We start from the raw sequence: 7419 nt of genomic DNA on the forward strand, positions 1-7419 counted from the left end.
GAACATTTCAGGCAGCACTCAGCCACAGAAGACATCTTTCTGTTCCAGAAAGCGATGGAAGTCTATAAACATCCCTTCTCCGCAGAAGAAATAGACCTTCGGTGGGGCATTTGCGTTTGAGGCTGACCCAGTGGAGACGGCACCATCTTCAGATGAACCCTTGCTTGGATTTGTACAGTATCAATTAGATCAGAGAGAGCAAGAGCAACAGCAATGCAAATGCAAACTTGGTGTGGCTGCAGCAGGAAATTTACTTTAAGGGAAGAATTTCAGAAACTGTAGGCAGAGACAGACTCAGTCTGTCAGACAGACAGGCAAAGTCTCTGATAATTACCTGTTGATTGACAACACTCTTAGGTAACAGAAAAGAAGGTTGGGGTGTGTCTGTGTTCATCCGAGTAGATTTGAGACACCCAGAGCAGAGGCCCAAGGAGGAAGTCTAGCCAAGGTGCTCTTGAGGCCCACTTGACATAACGCATTAAGTGATTAAACAGTCATGTCCATCATCTATGGCTGTCAATGGGACATGTAACGGTGCTACATGGGAATTGCCATGGCTATGGCATTCTCAGACCGTCCCAACAGAGAATCCTTATGGCTCCAGGTCTCACAAGGAAGCCCCCACACCCACCATGCCCTGCATTGCCACAATATTCTGCAGAACATACTCCAGAGGAAGAAGGGCCAACCCAGGGAGCTCAGATTGCCCAGAGAGGGAGATGTCAGATGTTGAAGGTGACACTTGGCAATGTGTATTGGAAGGAAGCAAAGATTCCTGTTGAAATCAATAGATACTGAGTCAATGTTTCAAAGCGCGTAGTAAAAGGGCTTAAGCAAAGATTTCTATTTGTTAGTAGGAGACTTGATTAAGGAGACATTCCAGAGCAGACTGTGTTACACGAGACAAGGATTGTGTGCGACACTTTGCATTATTCACATAGTCAGTCTAGTCATCTCTGAGAGGACCGGAAAAAGAACGTCAGAATCTACTCCAAATTGCCTAGATTCCATTGTTTTTAAATATACACAGTAAATTTCATCACTTGCTTCTTTGTTAACTGAGCCCTTTCTTTGGCTTCATGAGTGCTGAGTACTCCTTCTGGTATTAATAAATATAGGCAGCTCAATTGTGGATGCTGCTGAGCCTCGGATTCAGTCTCTTATGCTCCAAGGGTGGGAGTATGTGGGCAGGATTCTCTGGGAGACAATAGCACAAGGTGATGAAGCGCAAAACCATGGGACCCAGGGAACTTGGATATGTACATCGTTTCTGCTGCTTCATAGCTCTGTAATGCTAGGCAGTTACCCTGCCTCTCCAGCTTCATTTCCTCATTCTTAAAATGGAGGTTAAAACAGGACCTCCCTCTAGGATGCTTACAAAACAAAAAGCAGTTAATGCATGCAAAATGATGCTAAGCAAAGCCAGCACAGTAGCAGCATTCAATGTATCCTCATTCTTATTAATAATTAGTCTTGGTAGGGGTTACTCTGCCTGTGAGTGCTACACGTGACAATCAGGTAGCCAGAAGAAGCTGGGAGTTCAAAATCACACCCAAGGGCAGCTGCTTTGTGGAAGAGTTGAGCACGGTAATGAAACCCTGACTACCAAATATTCAGTAAGTCTTGAGCACCTGCTCTTCTGCTTTCATGGCTTGGCAGCTTCCAGTAAGTTCTCTGGCAAGAGCTGCTCCCATTTTGTAGTAGAGGATTAAACCTCCTCATCCTCCGCAGGGCCAGAGCATGCCCTAGGGTCTGCAGGTTGATGGAATATGGAAAATTCAGGACAGAAATATTTCTTTTTTTCTCACCCATGAGAAGGCACAGCAGGTGCCTTCCAATGCGAAAGGAATCTCATGTCCGTCCTTAGTCCCTGCTGACGGTATCAACAGTCCTCAGGGGTCCTGAGACACAACGTTCACCTCCCATGGCAAATGCTGCTCTTTCACAGACCCACAGGGCCCACAGCATGCCAGGACAGGACATTCCCTAGGCTTGGGGATGGGGTCCAGCTCCCCATGGATGGAACGCTCAGCTTTCCATCTCCCACCCCCAATCTGGTACCGCACAGGACCCGTCCTGGTCTTGCAGAAGTGAACACTAAGTTCCCCTTCAGGGACCCTCCAGAAGTGCCATGCCGGGGAGGAAGCTGCCCTGTCTATTTTGCTGTTGCTGTGGAGCCCTCCCCACCACATGGGGTCTGCCAGAGAGAAAACAGCCGCAACACTGCAGGGCAAGATGGGCTGGCTCTGCTTCCCGGAGAAGACTTTGTTCCTTCCTTGACAATTTCTCTGAAAGATGAAGCTGGAGAGTCTGGCCAAAACATGGGAGCTTTTTATTTTTTATTTTTCTCTCTGCAGGACTAATGTGCTTGACTGGGACGAGGCAGGTGTGGTGGAACACAACACCAGCTCAGCTGACCCAGCGGGGTTCTGGCTGCCTGCAGCGCCCTCTCATTCTCTCCTCTCTTTGCAATCGTCAGAACAACTGCTTTCATTTCAATAGCTCCTTAGAACTCACCAAGCACATTCATGATTCTTACCTTGTTTAGTGTACATGGAAATCTCATGACATGGGGAAGGGAAACTAATCATTATTGATCATCAATTACATTTCACACCCCTGGAAATAAGAATGACTGATATTTATTGAGTACACACCATATGCCAAGCAATGTTTGAAATGCTTCTCAAGACTTTTCCTTTTTACTTATTCCTCACAATAGCCCTACGAAGAAGCATTATGAGTGCCCCCCTTTTATAGATAAGGAAAGTGAGGCCTTTAGAGGTTGAACCACTCACCCAAAGCCACCCAGCTGGGAGGCACCCAGGTTCAATTTAAACCTAGTTGTTTGATGGCAAAGCTCTTGCTCTTCCTTCTTAAGATAATGCATCCTTGGCAGGATTTCAAAGAAAGCTCATGACAAATTTGCAACATAGGAATCATTATTCACATTTTACAGATGAAGAGGTAAGTCTTCGAGGGCATAATGAATTTTCCAGGGCAATATATTTGTGGTCGTTGAGGATATGGGTGGATCTAACCCAAGACCCACAGTCTTTCTACGTCAGCAGTCCAGTTATCTTGCCCTTCCATCAGCTCACTGTGAGAACTACGGGTCTTAGACACATGCATCTTCTTTTCTCAAATTTGGTTTTATGGCATAGAATAGCGACGGAGCAGTGACTTCTAGAAGAGATCATGAACCCTGGAATTATTCAGATCCCAGATCTATGGATTATGAATCTGTGGCAGGCACAGGAGTCACCCAGCTCCAGCCTCCCTTTGCTGTTGTTACCATAGCAACTGGAGAAATGGGACCTCTGTACTTTGTTTCCCAGCTTCCCTTCTGTCTGGAGATGGTCATTTGAAGCAGTTTGAGCCACTAAAATGAGCCAAAGTCCATCTACAGGGGGTGGGGGTTTCTAGGAAAGCTTTTGCAACAGAAACAGATGCAACTTGTACCAGCACTTTCTCATTCTTTCTCTCTTAAACCCAAATATGATGCCTGCAGGAGTTTCCGCAGCCATATTGTGACTATGAGGCTATAAGCCAACATACTGGAAATGGCAAAGAGGAAAGATAGGAAGAGCGTGGTTGAACTGCTATACCAGCTGTGAGACTGTCTGTCTTTAGACTTCCTGTGTGAGAAAAACAAACTCCCCTCGTCCCTCCTTTTTTCAAAGCCACTATTTGTTGGAGTTTCTGTTACTTTATGAATGATACAAGATCTAAACACCTAGACTAGTTCCAGAAACTCAGTATCCTTATGTCTGTTGATGTAAGCTTAGTTCCACACCTTTTCCTCTCTTTTCTTCTTCCTCTCTGTTGCCCAAGCCACCTTCACATTCATATAAATGAACGTCTTCTTCGTCCCTCAGAGTCTCCTGTTAAATGTGGATATTCTGTTTCCTGCTAACAATATGGTCCCACCTGGAGGGCAGCCTCAACCTTAGATTTTAATCTCTGAGCAGGAAAACTCCAAGTTTTTTTAAGTTGAAGGTTGAAACTGAGCATCCTGCTTTCATGCAGCAATGTCCAGAGAGCCTAAATTCCATATTTGGGGTTGTGTCGATTGCCCTAGAATTAGAAGGATTTTCCCCAAACATGTCATGCGTTTGCCTGTTGGATGTATACCAAGCTGGCTGCTGAGATGGATGCACAGTCTATTGCTCATTCTCCCTGCCGAGGATGGCCAGAACCCTCTGCTCTTTCTCAATTCGGTGGAGTGATTACCTTGATTATTTTAAAAAAATTCATAGTGTTTTCATGAATTATATTCTTATTGTATTTGAAACAAATTACTGCAAATTATTCTATTTGAATCAAATTGAGTTTATCATTTTCAGCTAGGGGGCCTGGACCTCCCTATGCAAATTTAAGGGAAGTAGAGTCATATAAAGAGTGTTTGTACCGAACACACACTCAGGCACTCACATGTGGGTGTGCACACACACAGGCACTCACATGTGGGTATACACACACACACTCAGGCACTCACATGTGGGAATGCACACACATACACTCAAGCACTCACATGTGGATGTACACATGCACACACACACACACACTCAGTGCAGGGATGCAGACTGGAATAGTTAAGTCAACCAGTTTAAGAAGTGAGGGAGGGATTTGGAAAGCGCATTCAAGCAGTGTTTGATGACTGGGCTTTAGAAGAGGCAGGATGGGGTGGGAGGGAGACTGAGTTGGGAGACAGGCAGCCTGGCTTTGATTTCCAATTCCGCCACTACCCAGCTGGATGGCCTTGAGTGGGTCACTGAATCTTTCTGGACCCCAAGGCCCTCACCTGAAACACTGGAAATTGAACAGAAAGTTGATTCAGGTTTTTGTTGCTCTGACATTCTGTGACTTCAAGTGCCCTCCAAAATTACACCTTTCCACAGATTTTTAAAGAAACGCTATCAAGAACACTGGCTTTCCATTTAACGAAAAGTAAAGTTATTTCTTTAATTGGTACCAGTTACAAAAATATATTCAGAATTTGCTATAGGCATAATCTTAAAAATTTTATGAAGAAATGCGAGACTTTGTTTGTAACTAGGTGGGTGGGGGAAGCCTCCTGAAAGAGACACGGAAAACCAAGCTACAGAAGTCAACACACACAAATTCAATAATATTAAAATTAAAACTTCTGTTTCATGTAGGGGAGGAAGACATTTCCTCTTCCCAAATGGGGGTTCGTCTGGGTGGAGAATGAATTAAATTCACATGAGACAGAATAGCAAGAGAAAATTAAACAAAGCTTTATGAGGAACCATGGCCCGGGGCCTTTCTTCCCGAAGGAAGAAAGGGCACTGAAGAAGTGGGGTGCACAGAGTGGTTATATATCCCCAAACAGGGTGTTTCACATATGATTGAAATGTCCCTCCCACAATAGTCACAAGATTGCCCTGTCGGCACAGCGATTGATGGGCACAGCAGGTAGTGGTCTGCTGTCTCAGAGGGCGTAGCCGGAGGCAAGTCGATTGTCTGGAGCTGGGCGGTCACAGGTGAGCCCAGCAGCAATCAGTTCCTAGCCTAAGGAAAGATGCTTAATCCTTAAGAAACGCCAACGTTGGGAGGGGGAGGGAAGTCAGTTACAGGAGGTTACCAGACTAGCACAATAAAATGCAGATTTAAGTCTTTGCCTTTGGTATTGATTAAGAGTTTCTAGAGAGAAGGTCATCATCTCCTTTCTTCTTCCTGGCACAGAGAGGGAAGCACATTTTACAGATAGAGATTTGCCTTACAGATGTAAATGTGTCCTAACAAAGGGCAAGTTCCATTCCTCCTTCCCTGTCCCAGTTTATCAAAAGCAATCAGCCTCAAATAATCCTGATGCCAAAGAGACATATCTTGGGGTGGCCATTTCCAGGTCCCCACAGTCACAAGGCATAAGCTGTAGACTAGAGGACTATATTTGCATATATGAAACAGACAAACGATTGGTATCCAGAGTATTTGTGTGTGTTGATATCTACAGATCAACTTACATTTTAGGCTCACCTTGTTGATCCTTTTCCTCAGGGGTCACAGTTTTGCACAGCTTATTTCCAATGTCTGAACGCAGCTGTAATTCCATCAAGACTGGAAGTTGAAGTCTTCTCGACTTAATTGAACTTCAGTTATCCCAAGTGTAGAAAAGTGGGTGAAACATGTATCAGTTCACAGAAGAGGAAATAAGAATGGCCAGTAAGCCTATGAAAATATGCTCCAGTCATTCCTCACTGGGGACACTGAGATCAAAATTAGAGGATCACACATTTTATCCTGTGGTGGTGAATTGAAAGGGAAACAGGGAATAAACATCTCATGCAGGTTGTATAGTGGTACTGTCGTTTGGGAGGGTAACTTGTTCGTATCTAAGTATTTAGAAGTTAAAATCTTGCCTATGCATTTCTTTTTCCTTACTTTGTTTTCTCTATGGCCTCCAATGCACAGATTTGCACGTCTTAAGACATTTTGTTCTTAATCGTGATCTTGGTTTATGGCTCACTTTCAATATTGCTTCCATGTACATCCTCATTCATTCATTCATTCGTGTTTACTTAATAAGCACCTGTGAATTCATCGCCCAGTGTCACACTAGGATCTTGACAATGACTTTTATTGTGTCATCATCCCCAGGATAGCACCTCTCTTTTCTTCTACTCAAGGAAAGGACATCCATAATCCTGTGTTCCTAATTGTCTTCTTTTAGTGCTTATATAGTTTTATCTCATCTATATGAGTTTCAAAAAGGTTTATTTTTAAATATTAGTGGGTTTTTAAAATTAGTATAAAAAGGTACAAAGCTGCATACAAAGAAAAGTGCTTTTCCAGGAAGCGTTAATTTAAAGCCAAGACTAGGTCAAGCCCAAAGAGAATCCAGTTTCACGGCTACATATTTATAGGATTATTTTCATCTAAAAATTGTTTCCCGAATATTTTAGGAAGCCACGGGGGGAGACTTTTAAATTGGTGGAAAGGAAAAGAACTCGTGCGTCAGAGAAATTTTTATTAACTGAGAATGACTGCTGAGAATTTGGAAGAGCTTATGTGAGATGTGGAGTAGAAGGAAATTTTGAAAGCTTTGCATGAGGGCTCTATTAGAAAGTTTGAAAAGGCTTGAAAAGTCACGGTAAAAACAATTCAGAAAAAGAGAGAGAAAAGATAATTACCAGATAAGGAGGCTTTTTATGTGGCGGGGTGATAAACCAAGCTGGTTATTAACCTGGCAGGCGGAGAGAAAGCCCATGGATGGTAATTGGGGAAATGAGCGCTCAGGATGGTAATTCTTGCCGTTAGACCATTCTTCTGGGGAAATAAATGCTTTATTGAAGTGATTCCATGAGAATCTTTACGATTTCTTGGAAGAGTTGGTGATTCAAGAGGCTTTGGTGACTCCAAAACAGTTATTTAAATCATATCCTGAGGAAAGAA

Source organism: Equus caballus, chromosome 20 (genome assembly GCF_041296265.1).
Source record: "Equus caballus isolate H_3958 breed thoroughbred chromosome 20, TB-T2T, whole genome shotgun sequence".
Classification (NCBI taxonomy): domain Eukaryota; kingdom Metazoa; phylum Chordata; class Mammalia; order Perissodactyla; family Equidae; genus Equus; species Equus caballus.